Below are 10516 nucleotides of genomic sequence, written 5' to 3'. Positions count from 1 at the left end.
GGCCCATTAGTATTAAATCTCTTTCTAGTGCTCAAATAAAGTCTTCACACTGAATATGGACTTAAAATTTCTCCACCTGCCCATCTCTAGATGTACGTTAAATGGAAGTAGGATCCAGCAGCAGCAACACACAAATATCAGCTATATAGATGTGTGGTTATTACCCTCGATTCCCCAGGGCTTTAAATCATTAGGGTTTAAACTTTTCATCATTTTCAGTTCTCTCATTGCTGCGGAAACCAACTCTATGCCTTGCAGAGTAATCCCTAAATATTTGTTAAGCAAACATTAAGGCTAACAAAAATAACAAACACTTATTGAGTGCTTATAGTTCCAGAAACTGCATTAAGCCTTGTACATTTATTCACTAACCAAATGCTCATAGCAGCCAAGATAGGTGCCATTATTAATATTCCCCTTTTACAGATGAGGAAGCAGAGGCACAGGAAAACTAAATAATTTGCCTAATGTCACAGTTAAGTGGTTGAGATGGATCTCAAATTCAGGTAGTTCGTTACTAATGCCTACAATCTGAAGAACCATTCTATGTTAGGCAATAAGTATGATGAATATTTTCAATTTGTTACTCATGATTTCAACTCATAGGAGACCTGAATATTAAATACAAGTTATAATTTGTAATTTTACTGAACCACAAATATAAAATATTATATTCTATGAAGGTTTTTCCTTTAAATTTTTTATTAATGAATATTATACAGCAAAGTGCTCAAGCCTCAGGAATATTGCCCAAATAATTTTTCACAAAGTGAACACATCCCATGAAACTAGAATTCAGATTAAAAAAAAAAAGAACATTTCTATTGGATATATATCTAGGAGCAGAGTCACTGTATAGTAGATTACTATATAGTAGACATTGTATAGTAAATACTGCCATATTTACTACTACATAGTTATATATATGTATATATATATATATACACACACCCCCAGACATGTAAGTATATTTATAATATCTATGCATAAATCAATATATCAAAATACTTGATACATATGTATATTTTTTCTCCACTTTATGGGATGTCTTAACTCACTTTATGTGTGTTTTGATGAATAGAAGTTTATCATTTTTTATATAGTTGAATTTATCATTTTCCCCTTTATTGTTAGGGCTTTTTGTGTTCTATTTGGAAATCTTTGCCTATTCCAAGGTCATGACTTTCCCTTGAAAGTCTTATTATTTTGCCTTTCACATTTAACTCAGCAATCTGTATAAAATGATTTTCTATATTGAATGAAGAAGACACAAAGATACACAGTTTTCTATATGGATAGTTAGTTGACCCAGAACCATTTACTAACAATATCATTCTTTCTTCATTGAGGTTCAGTGAGGTTTCTGCCATAAATCAGATAACAGACATGAGTGGGTCTATTTCTGGACTCTGTGCAGTTTCATGGGTCAGTTTGTTTATTCTTGTGCCAATGGCTGTCTTAAGGGTAAAGTGTTATAAAAGGCAGTGATATCTGGTAGCATAAAACCTGTTTACACTGGTTTAAAATTGCAGAGGCGGGCTGGGGATGTGGCTCAAGCGGTAGCGCGCTCACCTGGCATGCGTGCGGCCGGGGTTCGACCCTCAGCACCACATACCAACAAAGATGTTGTGTCCGCCGAGAACTAAAAAATAGATATTAAATATTCTCTCTCTCTCTCTCTCTCTCCTCTCTCACTCTCTCTTTAAAAAAAATAAATAAAATAAAATTGCAGAGACTGTTCTGGTGTCTTTCATTTCCAAATGTGTTCCATATCAGTTAATCAATTTGCCAGGGGAACACTGCTGCAATCAAGATTGGGATTGGATTCTGCTGTCATATATACCTAATTAGAATTAATTAATTAATTAATTAATTTTTAAAAAGATTGGAATTAGATTAAATCTATAGGTCAGCTAAATAAAATTTGAAATCTTTATAAGATTGGGTGCTCCTGGGGCTGGGATTATAGCTCAGTGGTACAGCACTTACCTAGTATGCATAGTGTGCATGAGGCACTGGGTTTGATCCTCAGTACTACATAAAAATAAAATAAAGATATTGTGTCCACCTACAACTAAAAATATATATAATTATAAAAAAAGATTGCGTGCTCCTGATCCAGGATTATGATAGATTCTTCCATTTACTTATTCATTAAAAATGTTCAGTAACATTTTATAGTTTTCTATTTAGAGGTCTTGAATGCAATTCATCAGATTTGTTCACAGATATTTGGTGTTTCTTTATACTAATGTTAATGACGTTTTTGGGTTTTGTTTGTTTTTGTTGCTGGAATATTAATATGCAGTTGATTCTTGAATGTTGATATTGTATCCAACAATTTTGCCTGTCCATAGAACTTTTAAGATTATCTACATACATGACCTCATGTTTTCCACAAATATGACAGTGTAATATTTTTTGCTTTTTATGCTTTCCATATTTTTGGGTGGGTGGGTGGGTACTGGGGATTCAACTCAGGGGCACTTGACCACTGAGCCACATTCCCAGCCCTATTTTGTAATTTATTTAGAGTCAAGGTCTCACTGAGTTGCTTAGCACCTCAATTTTGTTGAGGCTGGCTTTGAACTTGTGATCCTTCTGCCTCGGCTTCTCAAGCCTCTGGGATGACAGGCATATGCCATGGCACCGGGCTCTTTTCCATAGTTTTATTTTTTCTCTATGCTTTTGTTTCTCTTTAGTCTACTGACAAAGGCCCCCAGTATAATGTTGAGTAAAAGTTATAGAAATCAGCATCATTGTTTCATTTCTAATTTCCTGAGTGAACCATGGAGTAGGATGTTTCTGCAGGTTTTTGAAGATTTTTAAATGATCAGATTAGGGGTTTTCCATTTGGCTTCTAGTTTGCTAAGTTTGAAAAACATGAATATGCATAAAATTTTATTAAATGGTGTCTCTGTTTCTATTGAGTAATTGTGATGGCTTGGATCTGGAATGTCCCCCCCAGGCTCATGTGTTGAAGATTTTGTCCCCAAGGCAGCAGTGTTCAGAGGTGGGGATTTGGGGAAGGGATTGCATCATGAGGACTTTAGTCTCGTCCCTCTGGTCTCATGGATTCATAGTTTGAATGGACTGTTGGGAGGTTGTGGAAACTGTAAAGGGTGGGACTTAGTAGACTATATTTTTTTGTTCCTGTTCCTCTTCTCTCTCTGCTTTCTGGCTGCCATGAGATGTCATACCTCTCCGCCATGACATTCTTCCAAATCTCAGACTCAAGAGAACGGAGCCAACCTACTATGAACTGAAACCTCTGAAACTATGAACCAAAATAAATCTTTCCTCCTCTAATTTGATTTTCTCAGGTACTTGTCACACGATAGAAAGCCAACCAACACAATGATCTCCTTATCTTTCATATTTTTTCCTAATTAGCAATATTTTCATATTTTTAAATATTAAATTCAACATCACATTATGAATAAGCTCCAGTTGGTTGAAATGTATTATCCTTTTATTTTATAGATCTCTGGATTTTTCTTAAGCTTTTACCATATAGATTCTTGAGAGAGAATATGTTGTAATTTTCCCTCCTTACAGAGTTCTCATAAGGTTTTAGAATCAAAATTATAAAAAATTATTATTGCATAATAAAATTATTTCCAATAACCTCCACTTTGATTTGACAGTCTTTTGAGGGCAAATCACTTTGTAAGTGTAGCTAACTGACCAGTATACGTATTAATATTCCTTCTTGATCTTTTCAAAATCTCCTTACTCATAAAGGTGATTTATATGTGGAGAAATTCCAAAATGTGGTGATTGGAGAAACTTTCAGCCTTCATCCTAGATAAATGTCAAAACTTTGATACTACTAAAAACTATAGAACGGGAAAATTTAAAAACTCTAGTTTGATAAGTTTTCTTTCCTTGGGGCAGGGAGGGATTGTACCTTGAAGGGAAGTTTTTAGAAGGGTGGACCAGGCTTCCTCAGCACTGGTACTCTCCTGAAGTTGGTGGCAGGCAAGCAGTTTCTATACAGGGAACCATGAGAAGGCCGATTTGATTGTAGCCTGCAATTCATGCAAGGGGGAAGTAGGAGACAATATGGACAGGTAGAAGGGGTCAGATTCCAGGAGGTCATGCATACTAATTTAAGGAATTTGAATAGTGCCCTAAAACATGGGAAGAATCTATAATATGTTAAAGGAGAAAAACATCTAGGTGAGAGGTGATTGGTGCCTAGAGCAAGATAGGAGCTTGGGCAGCAGAAGAGAAAGAGGCACAAGGACTTGACAAGGGAAGGAACTACAAACCAGGCATTGTCCTCACTCATCTCTCCACCACCCACCTCTCCCCGCTGCCCACCTCCTGTCTCCTCAGGCTGAACACTCAGTAGAGGTCACAATAGCGTGGGTGGATTTGCCAGATAGCTACCCAACACCCTTCCGCTCTCTGTCCTAATTAACAGAACCCACCATGTTTGGGATGGCAACGTGTCCAACTAAACAGTCTTCCTCAGCCTGATGGGGCTTTCATGGCAGGGAGATTGAAATGCCTGTGGAGGGAGCCACCGACCATATAGCAAGGCAGATCTCGCTGGGTAAAGGCTTTCCCTTTTCCTGTTTGCCCTTCTCCTGGCCTGCAGTGTGTACCCAGTGCCTAGAGATTAACCAGCCATCCTGAGTCCAATAAGAACAATGGTGCAGGAGGCCAGAGGAGCCGCTATCATCAATGATTTCCTGGAGCTTCTCTAACACGCCAGGACCCCTATCTCCACACATCTATTTTCTGAGATAAAACTCTCATCCGTCTAAGCCAGTGCTTCCAGGTTTTCTGTGGCCTGCAATTCTGTTACCATGTTCCACAGGAATTGAGTGCTACCATGTATCAGGCACTGTTGTAGGTGATAAACACCCATTTGCTCATTGAAAATGAAATTAACCCAATGTTTTCATTTAACATGGAGGCTTTTGCCTTTTTCTCCCTTATTTATGAGAGACAGCTTTCTGAAACCACATATCTGCTTTCCCTAAAATAACATTTTGACCATTTTGAGCTTTTCTCCAAATTGTCACCAATTATATATCAGTGATTAAACACAAAAGGTTTTGGAGTTGACTGGCTGAGGTGAATCCTAGCAATAGCTAATCCCAATGTGTGTCCTGACGTTGAATCTTTTAAAAACTTGGCTTTCTTTTCTGTATTTTTTTTTTTTTTAGATTTTTTAATACCTTTATTTTATTTATTTATTTTTATGTGGTGCTGAGGATCAAACTCAGTGTCTCACATGTGGGCAGTGGGGAGGGGTCAGGCAAGTGCTCTACCACGGAGCCACCACCCCAGCCCTTTGGTTTCCTCCTCTGGACAACAGAGATGAATAACAATAATGACGTCATCTGTCTTAAGAGAATTCAGTGCCTGTACCTGCTAAGCTCCCAGTAAATATTAGCTATTCTATTGACATTTCCTCACTCTTCACTGATAACAAAGAGAAACCCATCTTGTCCCATTAAATCAGTCACATCTGGGCACCTCCAGCAGAATATGTGGCTCCTCGTCTCACCTCCATCTCTTCACTTTAAGATAAGGAAACACACCCTGTGCAGACAGAGCTGGACAGTGAACACTGAAGTATTTGTAGACTTAATATATATTAACATAAATGGCCTAACTTCTGTAAGAGCAGACAGACATTTTGTGAATGGCCTGAGTCATCCCACGGATTGGGAAGAGCGAAGCTCATATAACTAATTGATGTTTTAATTGTATTATATGTCATTGTAGTTAGTGTTAAAGAATTTTCATTTACAATAAATCTATAGATTGATTTCTTCAGGTTTACCTTGTAGTCAATGAATAAAATGTAGGTAAGAATTGTTTGGGGCTCCACTCTGGAAAGCAATATGGAGATTCATCAAAAAACTTGGAATGGAGCCACCATTTGACCCAGTTATCCCACTCCTCGGCCTATATCCAAAGGACTTAAAATCAGCATACTACAGTGACACAGCGTGCCAATGTTTATAACAGCTGAATTAGCAATAGCTAAACTGTGGAAGCAACCTAGGTGCCTTTCAACAGATGAATGGATAAAGAAAATGTGGTATATATACACAATGGAATATAAATCAGCCATAAAAAAAGAATGAAATTATGGCATTTGCTGGTAAATGGATAGAACTGGAGACTATCATGCTAAGTTAAATAAGCCAGTCTCCTAAAACCAAAGGCCAAATGTTTTCTCTGGTATGTGGATGCTAACACACAATAAGGGGGAGGAGAATAGAAGTTCATTGGATTAGACTAAGGGGAATGAAGGGAAGGGAGGGAGGGAGTGAGAACAGGAAAGACAGTAGAATGAATCGGACATAGCTTTCCTATGTTCATATATGAATCCATGACTGGTGTAACTCCATATCATGTACAACCACGAGAATGGGAACTTACACTTCATGTATGTATAGTATGTCAAAATACACTCTACTGGGGCTGGGGATGTGGCTCAAGCGGTAGCACGCTCGCCTGGCGTTCGTGCGGCCCGGGTTTGATCCTCAGCACCACATACAAACAAAGATGTTGTGTCCACCGATAACTGAAAAATAAATATTACAAAAAATCTCTCTCTTCTCTCTCTCTCTCTCTCTCTCTCTCTCTCTCCCTCTCTCTAAAAAAAATACATTCTACTGTCATGTATATCTAATAAGAACAAATTTTTTTAAAAAGGATTGTTTGGGGTTGAGGATGTAGCTCAATGATAAAGAGCTTGTCTAACATACAGAAGGCTCTGTTTCAATCCCCTGCACTGCAAGAAAAAAAAAATGGAATGCCAGTTAGGTAATTAAAGAGAAGAGAGGATGACGCCATATTTGACATAGTGTGCACCAAGATCTTTTGTGTATGTATTAATATGTCCCGTGGAGGCCATAAGCTTCCAAATAATATTTGTCTTATAAAGTCAATGTATTCAAAGCTACTCTTCCTGGTCCTGCTATTTAGATAACACTAATTGGTCCCATGCCAATCCTTAACTTTTTTTTTTCAATTAAGAGCTTTGATAAAGTGTGTACACCAGTAACACTGTTTGCTCTAACACAGAACCAATGAGACTTTCTTCATATTAGAAAAGGTCAGAAATGATGTGAGTCTTTGTACCTTCAATGGGGCAAAACATTTTTCAATCGCTTTGACATATTCGTAGAACAGTTGAGAGGAAACAGGAGAAGAAGAAAAGGGACTCAGGAGAATGGAAAGCAAAAGAAGAGAGAAAGAAATGTCTGGAGAGGGGAGGAAAACATTTTTATCTGTTCTGTGGTATTCTTGCCATTTTGACTACAGAACAAATATTTGCAGATATTGATTTCCCAACACAAGATGAGAAAGGAAGGGAAAAGAGAGTTTGAGGAAAACATTTAAACTGGGAATCAAGCTGAATCTACAGAAAGGAGAATGTGCACATGGGAGAAAATAGTGCCCTCTGCTATGTGCTACTAACCCAGAGTTCTTAGGAGCTTTTTATGAATTCCTTAGGACAAAGTCTTTTGGAATGCTGAATTATATTCACTCTGGGAACACAAAGAAATCTCAGTGGCATGTGAGGTAATAACAATGGTTTCTTGCAGCTACTGGTTAGGTGGCTTAATAAGTGAAATATCTTTTTACCTTAATTCTTTCAAACCACCTGGCATTGTGACACCTGTGGCAAGATGACACTATAAAGAGTCTTTCATCAATAATGAATGCTCAGCAATGTGAATCTCCTACCAGAAAATAAATGCCTCATTAATTCAGGGCAGAATTAGGGTTTGCTTCCCCTCCTCTTCAGAAAATAGCAAGAATTCAATAAATTCATTTTATTTCAGATTCCAATAACTTGGAACATCCACTATTTTGCCCAAATTTGCCTTGGGGTGATTTTTTTTTCATTATATTCCTTAAGGGGGAAAATGTTTGTTAAACACGTAATAGCAGGACATTAAATCTACTTTAAAAGGTAAAAATGTGTGGCAATTTCTCCTAATTATTTAGGAGAAATGTATGGTGATAATTTCAGATTAGTTTGCTTGGTTGTTAAAACAACACTGTATTTGTTTCAACAGTGTTGTTTTAACAACCAAGCAAATTAAACTGAGTCTGGCTTATTTCACTTAGCATGATGTTTTTCAGTTTCATCCAAGCAAATGCCAAAATTTCATTCTTCTTTGAGGCTGAGTAAAACTCCATTGTGTATATAGCTACATTTTCTTTTTCCATTCATCTGTTTACAGGCATCTGGGCTGGTTCCATAAATTGTTTATTGTGACTTGATGTGACTCTATCCCTGTAGTACCCTGATTTTAGTTCTTTTGGAAAAATATCAAGAAGGGGGATGGTCCTATCATAGTTTCATTTCTAGTTTTTTTGAATCTCCATACTTCTTTCCATAGTGGTTGTATTAATTTTCAGTCCCACCAACATCGTATGAGTATACTTACATACGTTAGTCTTACAAGTAACATTTTAGAAGCATTTTATGAAAGTTGGTAACAAGAAAAGATGCTAATTATCACAACTATTGTTTAATATTTCTTAATATTTTATTGGTGGGCTTAGCTAATACAAAAGCACAAGAAAATGACCAAAAAACAAACAAACAAAACCAAAATGCACACATGATCCAAATTCGAAGGACATGATAACAGGATAAACCCGAAGAGTTTCCAATTCAAGCTTATGCCATAGTTTAAGTAAAAAGTTTTTAATCAGCAGGGATACAAGATGCAATTTTTCTAAGGAAGACGAATGTAGAGTTGGACAGAGTTCTCCCTAGGTCACCCCTCTTCATATTGTACGAAGTCATTGTTTTCTCTGCATGTCTAGGACATAATTGCAAAGTTGGGTTACAAATGAGGGTGGTTTTTAATTAGGCCCATTTATAATTTTAATATAAGTACATTTTGATAAAAATCATGAATGCTAAATATACTATTGTAAAAGTTAAAATAATGAAGAACTGTATAAAGTAGAAACAATCTGTGCCCTGACCCTACTCCCAGAGGTAATTGATGATTAACAGTTTGATGTACATCCTTCTGGAAAATTCCTATTCTTCATATTCAAAAATATATGCCCTTGAATTTTAAAAAATGAAATCATGTGATATCATCTTATGTTGTAAGCTTTTTTCTTTCAACAATATACTTGGGTATCTTCCCGTGTTTCTAAGCATTAATCTATCCAGTACCACTGTGTCCTGAGCAGGAATGTGTCCAAGAGACAAATGAGGGTAGACATTAGTCCTTGGGCCAGGGGTCTGCCAGACAGCATCTACCCGGAGGAGTGGTTTTTTGGCGGTCTTAGGAAGTGCTTAGTTACTTCTTAGTATTTTATCATATAGACAGCTCATAACTTTTTAAACTTAAAAGACAGACAGTTGAATTGTTTCTGGCTTTTTATTATTATGAGTAACATTTCACAAACACTTTTAATCATTCAGACAAAGAAAATTTCAATCGATCACTAAATACTAAAAAACAATCCACTGATTCCCAGGGGCCCTTGGCACATGAGGGTTACCAAGAGGAAAAGATGTCTACAATGTGCTCCTTGTCCCTGGGATCACCTAAGAGCACAGCATCAACTTGTACCATGAGATATATATATATATATATATACATATATATATATATATTTTTTTTTTTTTAGATAAATGAGACAGTCCTTTTTATTTTTCAGTGCTGTGGGTGAGACCCAGGACCTCATGCATTCTGGGAAAGTGCTCTAACACTGAGCTACCTTCCCAGCCTCAGATGGTTCTATTAATTTCGGACATTCCAGACACTTTTTGCTAGCACAGAAAAGGTGGCCAGAGAGAGTTGATCGTATTACCACAATTCTTAAAAGTTTGGAGCCCAACCCATCATTTCCCCCAGTCTCTTCCTAACTCTTAAGAAGGTTCTGGAGTGTCGAAATAACTTTGTCAGAAGAGCTTCACAGAAATGCTTCAGCTGAGACTCTTGTTCCCACCCCCACCCCCAAATATTTAAGACTGAAAGGAAAGTACAGAGATTAATGGGACACAATCCTGTTTGTTTAAAAAACTATAGCAACTTTATTAACTTTGCATATTTAAAAATAAAGATATTAAAAATGCTGACCCAGTTGAAGCTCCTTAGCAGTGTTCTACTGAAACCAAGGCTACAAGCAAAGCATGTAATCCTACATTGTGTCTCCTACATGTAATGTGGTAAAGCAACTGGGGATGGGTAGAGTCAGCGAATCTTCCGGTTTTTATTTTCTGCTGCCCTAGGGACCCAAAACCCTGAAGTATCTGTCCTTGCTCCATAGATGGCCATAGACTTAATCTGAGCTGTAAATGACCTAATATTTTTCCGCCCTGTGATTTTGAGTTCCAATATAACATTTTATTACCAGAGCTGTCACCCAAGCACATCTGAGGTCTAGGCAAGGTTTCTGACTTGGAAGATACCACTGGATCTGACTCCCATTTTTGTTTGTTTTAAACAAAATTCCAAAGGGAACAATTAAGATCTAAACCAATTTGGGTGATTTTAGTGGC

The sequence above is a fragment of the Urocitellus parryii genome, chromosome 13 (genome assembly GCF_045843805.1).
Source record: "Urocitellus parryii isolate mUroPar1 chromosome 13, mUroPar1.hap1, whole genome shotgun sequence".
NCBI classification, from domain to species: domain Eukaryota; kingdom Metazoa; phylum Chordata; class Mammalia; order Rodentia; family Sciuridae; genus Urocitellus; species Urocitellus parryii.
The sequence above is the reverse complement of the archived record's forward strand: the minus strand, read 5'-3'. Positions refer to the sequence as shown.